This window comes from Nerophis ophidion, linkage group LG11, assembly GCF_033978795.1.
Source record: "Nerophis ophidion isolate RoL-2023_Sa linkage group LG11, RoL_Noph_v1.0, whole genome shotgun sequence".
Classification (NCBI taxonomy): Eukaryota; Metazoa; Chordata; class Actinopteri; order Syngnathiformes; family Syngnathidae; genus Nerophis; species Nerophis ophidion.
The window spans coordinates 59,491,450-59,510,271 of NC_084621.1; the positions used below are offsets into that span (position 1 = coordinate 59,491,450).

At 41.8% G+C, this 18,822-nt stretch overlaps 1 non-coding gene across 1 annotated transcript; it reads right to left on the reverse strand.

Annotated features, from left to right (window-relative positions):
- Positions 1-16,537: 16,537 nt before the first annotated feature.
- On the reverse strand, positions 16,538-16,671 carry LOC133562443 (U11 spliceosomal RNA). Its single transcript, XR_009808905.1, has one exon. It is a non-coding gene; the product is annotated as a U11 spliceosomal RNA (small nuclear RNA).
- Between the last annotated feature and the right edge of the window lie 2,151 nt (positions 16,672-18,822).

Genomic DNA, 18,822 nt, shown 5'->3' on the forward strand with positions numbered 1-18,822 from the left:
AATGCGGCTGCTAGACTTTTGACAAGAACAAGAACGTTTGATCATATAACGCCTGTACTGGCTCACCTGCACTGGCTTCCTGTGCACTTAAGATGTGACTTTAAGGTTTTACTACTTACGTATAAAATACTACACGGTCTAGCTCCATCCTATCTTGCCGATTGTATTGTACCATATGTCCCGGCAAGAAATCTGCGTTCAAAGGACTCCGGCTTATTAGTGATTCCTAGAGCCCAAAAAAAGTCTGCGGGCTATAGAGCGTTTTCCGTTCGGGCTCCAGTACTCTGGAATGCCCTCCCGGTAACAGTTCGAGATGCCACCTCAGTAGAAGCATTTAAGTCTCACCTTAAAACTCATTTGTATACTCTAGCCTTTAAATAGATCTCCTTTTTAGACCAGTTGATCTGCCGCATCTTTTCTTTCTCCTATGTCCCCCCCTCCCTTGTGGAGGGGGTCCGGTCCGATGACCATGGCTGTCCAGAGTCGAGACCCAGGATGGACCGCTCGTCGGGACCCAGGATGGACCGCTCGCCTGTATCGGTTGGGGACATCTCTACGCTGCTGATCCGCCTCTGCTTGAGATGGTCTCCTGTGGACGGGACTCTCGCTGCTGTCTTGGATCCGCTTGAACTGAACTCTCGCGGCTGTGTTGGAGCCACTATGGATTGAACTTTCACAGTATCATGTTAGACCTGCTCGACATCCATTGCTTTCGGTCCCCTAGAGGGGGGGGTTGCCCACATCTGAGGTCCTCTCCAAGGTTTCTCATAGTCAGCATTGTCACTGGCGTCCCACTGGATGTGAATTCTCCCTGCCCACTGGGTGTGAGTTTTCCTTGCCCTTTTGTGGGTTCTTCCGAGGATGTTGTAGTCGTAATGATTTGTGCAGTCCTTTGAGACATTTGTGATTTGGGGCTATATAAATAAACATTGATTGAAATAAAAGTTGGACAACAATTTAATGACACTTTTTTAAAAAAAGGCAATACAAGTCCTGCTGAAGAAAGATGTTACCGTTATGCTAAAAACATGCTAAACGCAAAGGAATAGCTAAAATACGGCTTCCTGCTCAATTTGTCATCACACACATAACCACGCAGTTTTGCATTTTTTTTTTCGGTTTTTGTGTTTATCTGGAAAAAATAAAATTCATAAAAGAAAAACAGCACAAAATCCAATTTTATGGCGATATTTTAATGAAAATCAACCCCTTTTTGTTTGTTTTAAAATCTGCCATATATAATAAAAATCAAAAATCGGTCCTAATTTTATTTTTTGATTCGTGTTTCAGAATAAGAAATAGAATGAACGGAATTATACTTCAGCTGGTAAACTGAAACCATAACGACAAAATATTTTTTTTGATAGTAGAAAAACATCGATCTCCCCGAGGCCTGGGCAGTTTTCTCTTTGGAAATGCACAAAATCATGCACAAGAGCTGCATGTGCACACGTATAAATTGTTAAAGGGGAACATTATCACCAGACCTATGTAAGCGTCAATATATACCTTGATGGTGCAGAAAAAAGACCATCTATTTTTTTAACCGATTTCCGAACTCTAAATGGGTGAATTTTGGCAAATTAAACGCCTTTTTGTTTATCGCTGTGGAGGCGATGACGTCAGAATGTGACGTTGCCGAGGTAACACACCCACCATTTTCATTTTCAACACATTACAAACACCGGGTCTCAGCTCTGTTATTTTCCGTTTTTTTGACAATTTTTTGGAACCTTGCAGACATCATGCCTCGTCGGTGTGTTGTCGGAGGGTGTAACAACACTAACAGGGATACGTTTCAAGTTGCACCACTGGACCGAGGATGCAAACGTGGCAAGAAATCTGTCGCCAGACCCCAATTGAATGTGCTGGAGTGTCTCCACATTTTACCGGCGATGGCAGACATGGCACAGAGATGTATGGATAACCTGCAAATGCATTTGCAACGATAGTCAACGAAATCACAAAGGTGAGTTTTGTTGATGTTGACTGCCAGCTAATCGATGCTAACATGCTACGCTAATCGATGCTAACATGCCATTTACCGGCGGTGCTAAAGCAGACATGGTACAGAGATGTGTGGATAACCTGTAGATGCATTTGCAACTATATTACGTTTCCTTCCACCCACATTTAATGCAAAAAAAACACTTACCAATCGACGGATTTAAGTTGCTCCAGTGTCACAAGATGCGAAAGTCCTGATCGTTTGGTCCGCACATTTTACCGGCGATGCTAACGCAGCTATTCGGCCATGCTATGGCTATGAATAGCGTCAATAGCTATTCGCTCAATAGCTTCAGTTTCTTCTTCAATACTTTCATACTCCAACCATCTGTTTCAATACATGCGTAATCTGTTGAATCGCTTAAGCCGCTGAAATCCGAGTTTGAATCCGAGCTAATGTCACTATATCTTGCTGTGGTATTCCCATTGTTTGTTTACATTGGCAGCACTGTATGACGTCACAGGGAAATGTCCAGTGTCTTCGCAGAGAGCGAAAATAAGGCACTTTAAAGCTTTATTTAGGGATATTCCGAGACCGGTAAAATTTTGAAAAAAAGAAAAAAAATACAACAAGCCACTGAGAACTGATTTTTATTGTTTTTAACCCTTTTGGAATTGTGATAATGTTCCCCTTTAACTGTCGCGATCCGCCAGCCGGATCGGACATGGTTTTGTTGTTGAGTCCTTTTTGTGTGTTTTCTCTTCCGTTCCCTGAGTTGTGTGCACTTCCTTGCACATCACCATGGCAACTTCATTTGCTCCACCAGCACTTACTTTCTGATGCACACCTGTTTTTGATTATTGTTTTAGTATTCAAACCGGCCTGCTACCTTAGTTCTGTCTGGATGTTTTGTTTGCTACTCGCAACAGTCACGTTTGGTATTCTGCTTTTGTAGTTACTTGGCTAAGTCACGTCTTAGCTTCGCGTGCGCTCTGCACGTCGTCTCTATAGGACTTTGAACTCTATGTTTGCTAACTATTAGCATTTAGCTTCCCGTGCATAGGGACGCCATTCCTTTGCTTTTTGTCAAGTGTTCTTTTGTCATTTTTTATATTAAACTAGTTCTTACCTGCTATCCTGCCTGTCCGAGTCCTGCAGCATCTGGGGGTGACAACTCGTACATTCAAAATTTGTCCCAAACGCAACAGAAAACATCCAGCATCTCGTCACCTTGCTTGGGATTTCCTGGAGCCTTCGCCTAACCTAGCAGCGATGACTCCATCACCGGACAAAGGCTCTCCAGCTACAGCCCAGAACTCTTCCCTGAGGGTTGGTAATCTGTTTATTTCTTCTGTTTCTAAACACATTTCTGACAGCGCTGTTAGACCAGAGCAAACCTCCACCCTTCCTGTCAATCAAAGTGACGTCATTCCGCTAACGCCCCCCTATGACGTCACCGAAGATTTGTTCTTAGATACCTCTTCTCAACCTTTTTTTGATGATAGCAGTGATGACGAATTTCTTGATACCGAGTTTCCTCACTTATCCCCTAAAGACTTCCTTTCTTTGAAAAAACTCTAAAAGGACAATATCATGAATTACAACCCTAGTCTGTACCAGTCCCCTCCCCGTGTTAACTACGCCCCGCCCACTCGGGATGACGTCACACCCCAGGAATTTCTTTTAGACACGGTTAATTCCCCTTCCGACCCACTCACACAACTCAGGGAATGGAAGAGTCCAAAAACAATACGAAAACACACAAAAATGACTCAAGAACAAAACCATGTCCGATCCAGGAGGCGGATCGCGACATTTAAAAGTCTGAAATTGCATCGAAGGATACACCAGGTCGTATTTTGTTGCAGACTATCGATAACACATGTTGCCACGCAAAATATAGGAAAAGGGAACATTAGATTCCCTGACTAGAAGGAGAACAGCCACTTTTATGGAAATATTATCGTAGCAAAATTATTTGCAAATGTGTATCTCAATCTGTGCATGTGTAATCAAATTTGCGTGCATGTGTACTAATTTGTGTGTCTGTATATCAATCCAATTGTGTTTATTTAGATCCGCGTACGTATGTTTTATAGCTGTTTTAGATTTGCGTACATGAGTTCTGAGTCGTCTGACTGTCCGTAATCAGAAAGAACCCTCGATAGGCTGTCTACTTGCACGTGACTTTTGCGACACTTCTGCTGTGTACGATTTGAGTGTGCGCATCCAGATTTGTGAGCGTGTGAGCGCGTATCTGAGGTGTGCTTACATTTAACCAACCACGGAAGACACCACGCAATTTAGACCAATCAGGAACAACGTACAGCTGAGGTCTGTGAAAGAAAATTGCCATACCAAGCGTGGCCCATCGTTGTTGACTTCAACACAGAATAACACGATCTGTGGCTGCAGGGCGCCGACTAGTGATGAGTACAAGGAGAAGCAAGGGGGAGTTACTCTTTTTACGCGTTGAAATCGCTACACAGACAGATCGAAATAACCAATCCCAGACATCAATCCTACATTCAAACAACCACCAAAGACACCATGCAATTTAGATAAATCAGAAAGAACGTACAACTGGGGTGTGTGAAAGAGTGACGCCAAGACCCAAGGGCCGCCCATACATTTTGAAAAATGTATCAAATAAATTTCCTTTATCACTTGTAAAACTATGTTCAATTTGCTCTACGGTTGTAATGCTTTGTAGTTCGTCATGAAATCTTTGAATGGCAGCTGAGTTCTAAGATATCAATGTCAGCACTATCGGTACGTGTGTTTGAATTTGTGTCAGTATGTCTCAATCCGTGTGTCCGTGCTTTGCTTGGTCTCGTTAATGAGAGGCGTTCAGGACCTCCGCAGGGGCCTGGGGAAGATAATCTTCAGCTGTTTTGCAATGACAGCTTTTCTGAACGTAACCGAAGAAACTCACTCAAAAGGCAGAGGTCTTGGCTGAATAATTCAGCTTGCCCAATCAATCAACCCCCCACCTCATATTGACACCTCCCTGGGCTACAAGGGGGGTCTGCAGACTCATCATGGGAATGTTGACAATTCCCTGTACAACGCACTTGCTGCGTCTTCAGTTGTGGGAGCATTGGATATTTGTGGGGTTTTCTTTTTTTTGTTTAAGACTGCAAATACTAGGGGTGTGGGAAAAAATCGATTCGAATTTCAATCGCGATTCTCACGTTGTGCGATTCAGAATCGATTCTCATTTTTACCTGGTTAAATAAAGGCTAAATAAATAAAATAAAATACATTATTTTAAATCGATATATAGATATGTATTTTTTTTTATCAATCTGACAAAACAAAACACAGCAATACCATAACAATGCAATCCAATTCCAAAACCAAACCTGACCCAGCAACACTCAGAACTGCAATAAACAGAGCAATTGAGAGAAGACACAAACACGACACAGAACAAACCAAAAGTAGTGAAACAAAAATGAATATTATCAACAACAGTATCAATATTAGTTATAATTTCAGCTAAGGAGTGATTAAAAATCCCTCGTTGACATTATCATTAGACATTTATAAAAATAAATCTCATAGGCTTGACAACACACAGTGTCCAATATTTTCACAAAGATAAAATAAGTCATATTTTTGGTTCGTTTAATAGTTGAAACAAATTTACATTATTGCAATCAGTTGATAAAACATTGTCCTTTACAATCAGAAAAGCTTTTTACAAAAATCTACTACTCTGCTAGCATGTCAGCAGACTGGGGTAGATCCTGCTGAAATCCTAAGTATTGAATGAATAGAGAATCCTTTTGAATCGGGAAAAAAATCTTTTGAATCGAGAATCGTGTTGAAAGGAAAAAAAAATCGATTTTGAATCGAATCGTGACCCCAAGAATCGGTATTAAATCGAATCGTGGGACACCCAAATATTCGCAGCCCTAGCAAATACTACTTTGTTGTTAAATTTTCACTGTCATTTTTCTAGGAATACAAAACATCAACACATTTTTGACTGATCGGTGATCAGCTAATGAGCGGCCTACCCCTGCCAATCTTCTCTATAGCTGGGTGCGGCTTACAATTAAGAGTGTTCTATCGCCTGGAAATTACAGAAACTTAATCCATCCATCCATTTCCTACCGCTTGTCCCTTTTTGGGGTCGCGGAGGGTGCTGTAACCTATCTCAGCTGCATTCGGGCAAAAAGCGGAGTACACCCTGGACAATTCACCACCTCATCGCAGGGCCAACACAGATAGACAGACAACATTTACACTCACATTCACACACTAGGGCCAATTTAGTGTTGCCAATCAACTTATCCCCAGGTGCATGTCTTTGAAAGTGGGAGGAAGCCGGAGTACCCGGAGGGAACCCACGCAGTCACGGGGAGAACATGCAAACTCCACACAGAAAGATCCCGAGCGCAGGATCAGGATCAAACCCCGGACTACTCAGTACCTTCGTATTGTGAGGCACATGCACTAACCCCTGTGCTTCACTAAAGTATATTCATTCATATGTGTAATCCAGTGCATGAACCCTGGGGGATCATCCAAAAGTGGTGAATGTTATAGGTCCCTAGGACACAAAAGGGTTTCTGCCATGCAAGTCTTAAAAGTAAGTCTTATATATTACAATCTCAATTGAATTTCAAGATCAACTTCAGATTTATCCATTGCTGTAACAATTGTTTTTGTTTAATGCCTTTATTGTAAAAGAAATCTCACAATTTATGGCTTAAAATCAAACTATGCAGTATTCATGCATGCACACACAATATATTTGTAACCACGTCCACACAACTTTGATGTCACTACCAACTCACAAACATTGTTTTTATTACATTTAAGTGGTTGGCAGATTCAAAGCAACGATTGGCTAATATAAATATATGGTACTCCGTGGTCTATCGAGGGTTTGAGGGGTAACATTACACTTCTAATAGGATTTTCCCATATTTTACAGTGAAATGCTTGGGTTAATTTGGTTTTCCTGGACAAAAAGCCTTATACAATAACGTGTCTACACTAAATCGAAAAATGGCCATGATAAAAGTTAAAGTACCAATGATTGTCATACACACACTAGGTGTGGCGAAATTATTCTCTGCATTTGACCCATAACCCTTGATCACCCCCTGGGAGGTGAGGGGAGCAGTGAGCAGTAACGTTGGAATCAGTGTTGGTGATTTAACCCCCAAATCCAACCCTTGATGCTGAGTGCCAAGCAGGGAGGTAATGGGTCCCATTTGTATAGTCTTTGGTATGACTCGGCCTACTGATCTCAAGGCGGACTCTCTAACCACTAGGCCTCTGAGTAGGGAGTTAAAGAGGGACAAACGGGTCCCATGACGGCGTGGCAGAGTGGCCGTGCACAACCCGAGGGTCCCTGGTTCAATCCCCACATAGTACCAATCTCGTCACGTCCGTTGTGTCTTGAGCAAGACACTTCACCCTTGCTCCTGATGGGTGCTGGTTAGCGCCTTGTATGGCAGCTCCCTCCATCAGTGTGTGAATGTGTGTGTGAATGGGTATATGTGGAAGTACTGTCAAAGCGCTTTGAGTACCTTGAAGGTAGAAAACCGATATACAAGTACAAGTATATGAAACTCCAATTTATGCTCACTCTATAGTACTAAAAATAACTTAGCAAATAACAGACAATGCAAATTTTAAGATGAATTCCTTTATAACTCCTGTAGTCATAATTCATCTCGCTAATCTATAAAATTAAAAGTCTGTGGCATGGTGTCATCTTCAAAGACAATACAAAAGACCCACAAAGGTCCCAGGTCCCCCAAGGGTGATGAAAACTTGAAAGTTAAGATCCATCCATCCATTTCTACCGCTTATTCCCTTTTTTGGGGTCGCGGGGGGCGCCAGCGCCTATCTCAGCTACAATCGGGCGGAAGGCGGGGTACACCCTGGACAAGTCACCACCTCATCGCAGGGCCAACACAGATAGACAACATTCACACTCACATTCACACACTAGGGCCAATTTAGTGTTGCCAATCAACTTATGCTGTATAAGTAAAAAGAGAAAAAGAAAAAAACGTTTTGGACATGTTAAAAATCCATCAGATTTCAGTCAATATAGTATTTCTAAAACATAACTATAATGTTAACCAATAATCTTGCTCTGGTTGCATCTACAGTGCACACCAATGAGTATACAGTCTTTACATAACAGTATTCAAATGTGTGCTAACAGTGGCCAGGTTTAGTTTTCCAGCAACAGTTTATTTTCTGTAAGCTGCAGTATAATCGTCCTGAGGATTACCTCCATTGCAGGTGATAACAGACAGGCAGCGGAGCGGACAGAACGATACAGGACACCTACTCCTTGTGTGGGAAGCCATATGAATTATTTCTTGTTTCCCCACAGAGCATCAATGAGAAGCATAGGGCTTGTTATGAATGAGAGGGGAATAGTATCAGTGCTATGACTCAGTTGGAAGATGACAATGGTTTTACTGAGTCACATCCGCAACGTAATACTTTCTTCTTGATTCCTCCAGATATCAATTTACCGCAAGTATTATGTCTGTCAACACCACAAGATGATTATTTTCTAAACCAACTGCTTGTAACTGATGAGTCAACGTATATGTTAGTCACAAGTCTTTATCTTAAGGTGTGTACGGGACTGTCAGAGGCTCTTTGCCAAGGCAGACTCGTAGACAAAGCTGATACCTGGTTCAGGCATGATTAAATTGACACCCCATAGAGTGTCTCCGATCCATGTTGGGCTCTTGATACTCTTGCAGCAGCTTATTCAACAATGTCTCACGTTCAGTCTCACCTGTCACGCTGACATCATTGTACAGCAATTAACAGTGAGAGACCAACACTGTGGGATGTTGTATCACTCAGTTCAATGCCTTCATCACATTGTTTTAAGAACTTTTAAGGACCCGTAGTGTCCGGATGACAGAAATGTCATTAACAAGTTCTCCCTATTTAGTTTTTGCTCTAAAAAACATATCTGGCAGTTATATCCCTTAATATCAATTAGTTTTTGATTAATCAATAGCTAACCAATCCCCTTTCCATCACCAGACTCGATATGCTGCCTGCTCTTGCTGTGACCATATCTACAGAACTGGAGCCCATTTCCCCTCATAGTATGTATAAAGGCATGCAAAAATATTATTGTGATCTTCGGCCCAACTCTCTCCTTTGAGCCACACATTAAAAGTGTTACTAAAACGGCCTTCTTTCATCTCTGTAATATCTCAAAAATTTGCTCCATTCTGTCCACTAAAGACGCTGAGATCATTATCCATGCGTTTGTTACGTCTCGCCTCGACTATCCCATCCATCCATTTTCTACCGCTTATTCCCTTTCGGGGTCGCGGGGGGCGCTGGCGCCTATCTCAGCTACAATCGGGCGGAAGGCAGGGTACACCCTGGACAAGTCGCCACCTCATCGCAGGGCCAACACAGATAGACAGACAACATTCACACTCACATTCACACACTAGGGCCAATTTAGCGTTGCCAATCAACCTATCCCCAGGTGCATGTCTTTGGAAGTGGGAGGAAGCCGGAGTACCCGGAGGGAACCCACGCATTCACGGGGAGAACATGCAAACTCCACACAGAAAGATCCCGAGCCTGGATTTGAACCCAGGACTGCAGGAACTTTGTATTGTGAGGCAGACGCACTAACCCCTCTGCCACCGTGAAGCCCTCGCCTCGACTACTGTAACGTATTATTTTCGGGTCTCCCCATGTCTAGCATTAAAAGATTACAGTTGGTACAAAATGCGGCTGCTGAACTTTTGACAAGAACAAGAAAGTTTGATCACATTACGCCTGTACTGGCTCACCTGCACTGGCTTCCTGTGCACTTAAGATGTGACATTAAGGTTTTACTACTTACATATAAAATACTACACGGTCTAGCTCCAGCCTATCTTGCCGATTGTATTGTACCATATGTCCCGGCAAGAAATCTGCGTTCAAAGGACTCCGGCTTATTAGTGATTCCCAAAGCCCAAAAAAAGTCTACGGGCTTTAGAGCGTTTTCCGTTCAGGCTCCAGTACTCTGGAATGCCCTCCCGGTAACAGTTCGAGATGCCACCTCAGTAGAAGCATTTAAGTCTCACCTTAAAACTCATTTGTATACTCTAGCCTTTAAATAGACTCCCTTTTTAGACCAGTTGATCTGCAGTTTCTTTTCTTTTTCTCCTATGTCCCACTCTCCCTTGTGGAGGGGGTCCGGTCCGATCCGGTGGCCATGTACTGCTTGCCTGTGTATCGGCTGGGGACATCTCTGCGCTGCTGATCCGCCTCCGCTTGGGATGGTTTCCTGCTGGCTCCGCTGTGAACGGGACTCTCGCTGCTGTGTTGGATACGCTTTGGACTAGATTCTCGAGGCTGTGTTGGATCCATTATGGATTGAACTTTCACAGTATCATGTTAGACCTGCTCAACATCCATTGCTTTCGTCCTCTCCAAGGTTCTCATAGTCATCATTGTCACCGACGTCCCACTGAGTGTGAGTTTTCCTTGCCCTTATGTGGGCCTACCGAGGATGTCGTAGTGGTTTGTGTTGTGGTTTGTGCAGCCCTTTGAGACACTAGTGATTTAGGGCTATATAAGTAAACATTGATTGATTGATTGATTGATTGATTGATCACCCAATTGCATGTTTTTGTCGACCTGGTCCATAAATACTTTAAAACTGATGTGGTTTACATAATGAGCAAAAACTAATCGCCATTCCCAGACTTCTTTGCTTTCCATGTCCTCGTCCATGGACACCGTAACCTGCGTTTCCTCAGGCTCTTACAGCATTTCCTCAAACATCTTGAGGAAAACATCAATAGAAAGGGACAGATAATGTAACTTGGTTTGCCTTCGTATTCTCTCACCGAGTCTGTTCTTATTTCTCAATTTTTTTGACTCTGCCGTTCTCCCTTTGTGGGTGCTCCTGATTATCAGGATTGGATTTGGCTTGAGTTTTTTTATATTCATCCAAACTCCAACCAAAAACCCTTATTCTTCGAAGTTGCAATCATAAAAATGATGGATGTAAATTACATTCCAATCGTCCCATTTTACACAGGTCTTTTAGAGTGGAGAGGTCCATACTTGCTCATATTCCTGTCATTTGGAAATGTATGCAGGCTGACCCCTTCTTTAGTTGTATTGGTGAAACCTGCAACAATGAATCTGGCAGGAAATCCTTCAAGTTATTTGCAAAATTATCCTAATTGGGGATGAAAATGATAACAAAACACATGCTACACAAAATGAAATTGCCTGCAGTCTTCTGTAGGTGATGTCAGCAGGCTGATGCAGGCCCGTTCATATTTTGGAGCTAAAAGTAGGCATTCCAAAATGCTTTGAAACTTCAAAAAAAACAAGCTTAAAATCACTACTGTGTCTATTTTGGAAGAAATTATACCTGAACACCTCATTTCTTTGTTGTCTGCATTTTACCTCCCAAGAGTGTTTTATAACCTATTGCATTGTTTCAGTGTTTATTTTTGGTAACTAAATAAATACAGGTCTCCTGTTAAAACATTTTGTTGCTACGATGCAGAGCCCATACTGAAGAACTTTCAACTTAAGAGGTTTAGTTCGTAAACAAAAGATGAAACAAGCGCAAGGCAGTATCCCCAGACAACAGTGTGCCAAAGAAAGAAAAAGCCGCCACCATAGAAGTAAAACCATAAAATGTTCAGTAAGGGAAGAAATGCCAAACAACACTGCCTTTATTCTAACTCAGGGGTGTCAAACTCAAATACAGAGTGGGCCGAAATTTAAAACTGAACAAAGCCGCGGGCCGAGGTTGAACAAATTAACCTTTTAATAGGGACCCAAACAAGTTTTGCATTGAATATTGAACAAGCAAGGCTTATATAAATTTATAGTGACATGCAAAATCGAGTTTCAAATAATAATAATAATTAAAAAATATCAATGGCATATCAAATTAAATTTTTAATAAAAATTGAATTCCTCTTTTCGGCAGTGGGGTTGAGGTGGACGGGGTTTGGTGATAGCGGGGGGGTGTATATTGTAGCGTCCCGGAAGAGTTAGTGCTGCAAGGCGTTCCGGGTATTTGTTCTGTTGTGTTTATGTTGTGTTACGGTGCGGATGTTCCCCCGAAATGTGTCATTCTTGTTTGGTGTGGGTTCACAGTGTGGCGCATATTTGTAACAGTGTTAAAGTTGTTTATACGGCCACTCTCAGTGTGACCTGTATGGCTGTTGACCAAGTATGCCTTGCATTCACTGATGTGTGTGTGTATAAGCCGCATATATTATGTGACTGGACCGGCACGCTGTTTGTATGGAGGAAAAGCGGACGTGGAGACAGGTTGTAGAGAACGCCAAAGGCAGTGCCTTTAAAGCCCACCCCAAATATTGTTGTCCTGGATGAAATTCGGGAGGGGCACTGAACTTCGGGAGTCTCCCGGGAAAATCGGGTGGGTTGGCAAGTAAGAGTATTAACGGTGAATGCGGTGTTACAGCGGCGGGCCAGCTCTAATGTTAATTTGATATTGCCTCAAGTGCCAAATTTGGCCCGCGGGCCAGAGTTTGACACCCATGTTCTAACTGCTCAACCACCATAACAATCATCAAGGATAAACATGCAAAAAATATTTCAGTCACATGGTCAATTTTGATGAGATATGTTTGATTTATTTGCTGTATTTCTGATTGTACTATAAAAGACAATAACACAACATGGTTTTAATGCTGTAAGCACAAAATTACTTTATATTTGGCAGCTCTTTAGAAAAATATTCCTCTTCAAAGTAGTCTGTGAACATCTAAAAGAAGAATAGAAGACTAACTTCCGGAACATCTGGTCCCAAGATCAGAGCTGAGACTGTTAGTATTTGTAGTGGCTCTGAGGTTTAGAGTTCATGCTCTGCGGCATATTAATTGTTTAAATAATTCAGATGTTGAAATTATTTATTTGTACTTTGTTCTTTCAAATGTCTCACATTTTAGTTCGGCACGTGGGTGTCACCCAGTGTCACTGTTTGATGGCACATGCCACTGCTCTTGTTTTAAATGTTGTTATTATAGTGCTGTGTTGTGTTTTTTTCATGATTTGTTAGGACAATTTTGGAGAGGAGAAGTCGCAGAGGAGCTTTTTGTTTATGGCCATTTCACTTGGCCTCATGCAGAGTTTAGAGAGCATTTCCTGTACTGATTCATTATGCTCCATGATTCTTCTTTTTTTTTTTTTTTTAAGTCTGTAGAGTAATGAACAGGTTTTAAGCCAGTAATTATGCAATTTGGATAACAACATTCACTTGATACAATACGGGAAAAACATTTATAATCCAAGCTCAGTTGACAAGATGGATTTGAAAAAGAAAAATGCAATAAAATGTTGTCAAAGCTCGGTTCTGCCTCTGTGTGTGGCCTTCTTTTTGTCAACATTTCTAATGTGTTTAGGATTTGTTCACAACAATCTGACCGCACTGTATCGTCTTTTGGTTGAATGGGGGGAAAGCACAGACGTTCTATTTAACTCTAAATCAAAGCATTGAGATCAGTCACAGTTATTAAATGCCTTCAAGTTTGTCAAATCTAAAACGTTTGATATTTGATATTTGTATCTATGCATTGAAAGAAGTGATTTGATATGTATAAAGGTAAGAACTCCTCATTTTTAGTTGGCTATATTGACGCGTCGAAAGCCTTTGATGGAGTCAACCATCAGAAACTGTTTTTAAAACTGAAAGAGAGGGCCATGCCTGACAGTATCATCAGAATTCTGTCAAATTGGTATGCTAATCAGAGCATGCAGATCAGATGGGGCGATAAATGCTCAGCAACATTTAAGGTTGCTGTCCAGCTCAATACCTGTAGAACAGGATGTGTACTTGGTAATACTGAGGTTAATCATCTGATGTATGCGGATGACTTAGCCATCCTGTCTCCTGGCAGTGCTGGCTTTCAACAGCTGCTGAATATATGTACAGATTATGGTTTAAAATATGATGTGAAATATAATGCAAAGAAGAGTGTCATCATGATATGTAGAACAAGAGAAGACAAGGATCTCTCTTTTCCTCATTCTATCCGTCAGGACAGGTGCTGAGTGTGTGTCATAAAACTAAGTATCTGGGGCACATCATTACTGATCTATTGGGTGATGATGATGACCTATACAGACAGCGGCATAGGCTATATGCCCAAGCCAACATTCTGAGAAAGAAATGTTATTATTGTACCATTGATGTAAAGATCAACTTATTCAGAGCCTATTGCCCCTTTGTGGGCTAAGTATAAGCAGAAAAGCTTTCAGAAGCTGCAGGTTGCTTATAATGATTGTATGAGGCTTCTCCTGGGAATTCCAAGAAGCGCCAGTGCGAGCCAGATGTTTGTTAGTGTTGGGGTGCCCACTTTCTCAACGTTGCTACGCAACCTTATGTATAAGTTTATGTGTAGGGCATCTGAGTCTGAAAATGACATAATCACTGTGTTAACAAACCCTGGCTACAGTTCTGTTAGATACTCATCTGGACTGTGGAACCATTGGCACACATGTTTGTATGTTTAGAAACTGACATTTGGGCTTTATGTGTCTTTTTATTGTTTTGTTTTTTAATGTTTTAGTGTTTTGTTTTTAATGTTTTGTATTGTGTTTTTTATATGTTTAAGGTCTGCAATAGAGATTGATGATTATTATTGGACAAAATAATATCAGAAGAACAGAACCAATCCAAACAAAGTGGCTGTGAACCAGCGGCACAGATTTTAACAATCCTGAGTCTTGAGGCTCCACTGCTAATACAAATATGTTGTCCACAAATTCACGCTTGAAAGCATGTCCTAAAATGATTTATTGCATTTAGCTATAAATGCATCAAAAGAGCCACAGGAGAGGAGTTAAAAGTTGCATCTCTTCCATGCTCCTTTATGGGTAACACCTGAGCTCTTTCCATATGATGCCAGCATTGGACATGTGCGGCTGTCTTGCTAATGGGACACGTAGACATCTGGGCTTATGTCATTTAGTCCCGTTGAGCCACATTCAATCGCTCTCCTATCACAGGGATCTAGCTTTACGCCATCGATCTGCGGCTAGCCTCCTCCATCCCGGCAGTCACAGCACAGGCAACCGGAGCCGTCAGGGTCCTAAGGAATCCCTCTCACCGTCTAGCACCCTCAGCTTTGGGACACACACACACATGCAGACACACAATCATTTCCTATGCAACTGCAACTCCTGACCTTGATCCTCATCTGAAGAAAGCAACAACTATGTCTTGAGTTTGAAAAACAACCGCAACGCTACCGGCGTGGCGCAGTGGGAGAGTGGCCGTGCGCAACCCGAGGGTCCCTGGTTCAAATCCCACCTAGTACCAACCTCGTCACGTCCGTTGTGTCCTGAGCAAGACACTTCACCCTTGCTCCTGATGGGTGCTGGTTGGCGCCTTGCATGGCAGCTCCCTCCATCAGTGTGTGAATGTGTGTGTGAATGGGTAAATGTGGAAGTAGTGTCAAAGCGCTTTGAGTACCTTGAAGGTAGAAAAGCGCTATAAAAGTACAACCCATTTATCATTTATCTACCATGTTGAAGTAGTTTAGAGGATGTAAAACAAACGAATAGGGGCACATGTAGACAAAGAACTGTTCACAACTATGAATTATGTAGCCGCCAATCAATCTAGCACACGTATTTCCACTACGGGGAGAAGCCAGGGTACCTGGGGTAAACCGACGCAAGCACGGGTACACCATGCAATCTCCATAAAGGTCTGAGATGAGATTTGAAATATTGTTAGCAAAAACTAATGAGCTTGTGTTCACAGTCATGGCCACATTGTTGGAGAGCGTTAATTTGGTGTTTCAATAACTTTGCTACGTCAGCATTTTTAACCCTTAAAGTTAAAGTACCACTGATAGTCACACACACACTAGGTGTGGTGAAATTACCCTTTTCATTGACCCATCCCCTTGTTCCACCCCCTGGGAGGTGAGGGGAGGAGTGAGAAGCAACGGTGGCTACGCTCAGGAATCATTTTGGTGATTTAACCCCCAATTCCTACCTTTGATGCTGAGTGCCAAGCAAAAATGGGTCCCATTTTTATACTCTGTGGTATGACTCGGTGTGAACTCATGACCTACCGATCTCAGGGCGAATACTCTAACCACAAGACCACTGTGCAGGCTTACGACCACTTCGTATAATTCATGTGTTTTAAATTATTGCTTGCGGAAATATTTATTCAGATAAACAATTCCCTCATATCTATACAAAATGTAAAACCACTAATGTTGAATGTCTGGTTATGCCACCCTGATAACCAGAAAAACATTTATTTAGTCTGGTTTGCTGTTGTTTTTAAATAAAAATGATAAATGGGTTGTACTTGTATAGCGCTTTTCTACCTTCAAGCTACTCAAAGCGCTTTGACACTACTTCCCCATTTACCCATTCACACACACATTCACACACTAAGGCGCTAACCAGCACCGATCAGGAGCAAGGGTGAAGTGTCTTGCTCAGGACACAACGGACGTGACGAGGTTGGTACTAGGTGGGGATTGAACCAGGGACCGTCGGGTTGCGCACGGCCACTCTTCCACTGCGCCACGCCGTCCCTAAAAAAAAAAAAAAAAGTGGGGGGCCCCAACTGTGATTAGTGGCCCTCCCTGAGGCAAAAATTATGCTTCCGAAATCTCTTGATTTAGATTCCGCGAACGACACCTGATATCAGGCGCGCCCGAACCATTTTCATAGTTGAAGCCCTTTTTTACATTATATTTGCACTGCAGGATCACTGTTTATTCTATTTTTCTATTTATCTACACACCCAAAACCAGTGACGTTGACACGTTGTGTAAATCGTAAATAGAAACAGAATACAACTTATATTCAATTGAATGGACTGCAAAGACGAGATATTAAATGTTCGAACTGAGAAACTTTTTTTTTTTAAATATTCATGAACTTAGAATTTAATGGCAGCAACACATTGTAAAAAAAAGATGGCACTCGGGCAGTTTTTACCACTGTGTTACATGACCTTTCCTTTTAACAACACTGAAAAAAATGTTTGGGAACTGACGATGCCAAATTTTGACGCTTTTCAGGTGGAATTATTTCCCATTCTTGCTTAATGTACAGCTTAAGTTGTATTTTAGGCTTCATTATGCGCAACACATTTTCAATGGGAGACAGGTCTGGACTACAGGCAGGCCACTCTAGTACCCGCACTCTTACCACGAAGCCACGCTGTTGTAACATGTGCATAATGTGGCTTAGTATTGTCTTGCTGAAATAAGCAGGGGCGACCATGAAAAAGACATTGCTTGGATGGCAACATATGTTGCTGCTCAAACACGGGAAGTAAAACAATTGGGTTGTGGTGGTTGTGATACAGAGAAGGAGTAGAATAAATAGGTTATGCTTCCAAGGCCTACTTTTTGGATATGTTGAATTATGTAAATGCTAAAATATGCTTTTGTGTCATAAAGCTTGCATCCCCTCTGAGCGTCCAGCGTTTTGATTCGGCTATAACTCTTCTGTAGGGGCTGACATATGACCTGCAATTCTCTTCCAAAATGCTCAAGTGCAGTGTTTTTCGGAGTGAGCTCTTGCTGACTGGTTATTAGCTTCCTGTGTGTTGGTTGTAGTGAACATTGGCGACTGATTGGCTGGAACGAATCATTTTGACAGAACGGTCACTTTTGTCATCCATTCAGGTCTGAAACCGGAGGACAAGACGTTTGCTAAGGTTGCTTTTTTTTACTACACTTCCCTGTGGTCTACATAACATGTAATGGTGGTTCTTTGGTCAAAGTGTGCATAGATTATGTTTTGAAGACCATCTCCAAGCTGCTTTCTGAAAATCCCTTCAGGATGCGCAGTTTTGTGGGTGGTCCTATTTACGTGGCTCCACTTTGACTGCGTCTTCTCCCTGTCAGCAATGTTGTAGTTATTTAGCACTTCCATATGGAGTCTACTGACGGATATCAATCAATCAATCATCAATCAATGTTTATTTATATAGCCCTAAATCACAAGTGTCTCAAAGGGCTGCACAAGTATTAGAAATGGCAACAGAGGAGGATGCATGTGCATGTTTGAGCAAGTCTGCCCAACAACGAGAGAAAAATAAGGAACTTACTGACTGCAACATGGGACTTCAATTGGGTTTTAAAAACTGTCCATGTTTATATACGTTTTCAGATACTTTTATTTTGAAGCATTTCTTGACAGTGTCCCTTCCACTTCCTTTTTTACTTGTGTTAATGTGTGGTAACTTGTTTCTCTGCTAGTTTCAATCAGTGCTCTGGTCTTTTACGATATACTAACCTAACCTAACCCAAACCAATATGCACCATTAAAGTTTGAAGAGTCCAACTATTGACCGTCTGTTTTCTGACCGGAACCCCAACGTGGTCGATATCAGAATAAACCAGTCAGAGAGTTTAAAAGCCCATTGAAATGAGATTTTCTTATTTAAACAGGGATAGCAGGTCCATTCTATGTGTCATACTTGATTATTTCGCGATATTGCTATATTTTTGCTGAAAGGATTTAATAGAGAACATCCACGATAAAGTTCGCAACTTATGGTACTGATAAAAAAGCCTTGTCTTTACCGGAAGTCGCAGACGATGACGTCACCAGGGTAAGGGCTCCTCACGTCCTCACATTGTTTATAATGGGAGCCTCCAGAAGCAAGAGCTATTGGGACCGAGAAAACGACAATTTCCCCATTAATTTGAGCGAAGATGAAAGATTTGTGGATGATGATATTTATAGCGAAGGACAAGAAAAAAAATGAAGTTTAAAAAAAAAAGGCGATTGCATTGGGACAGTTTCAGATGTTTTTAGACACATTTACTAGGATAGTTCTGGGAAATCTCTTATCTTTCTATTGTGTTGCTAGTGTTTTA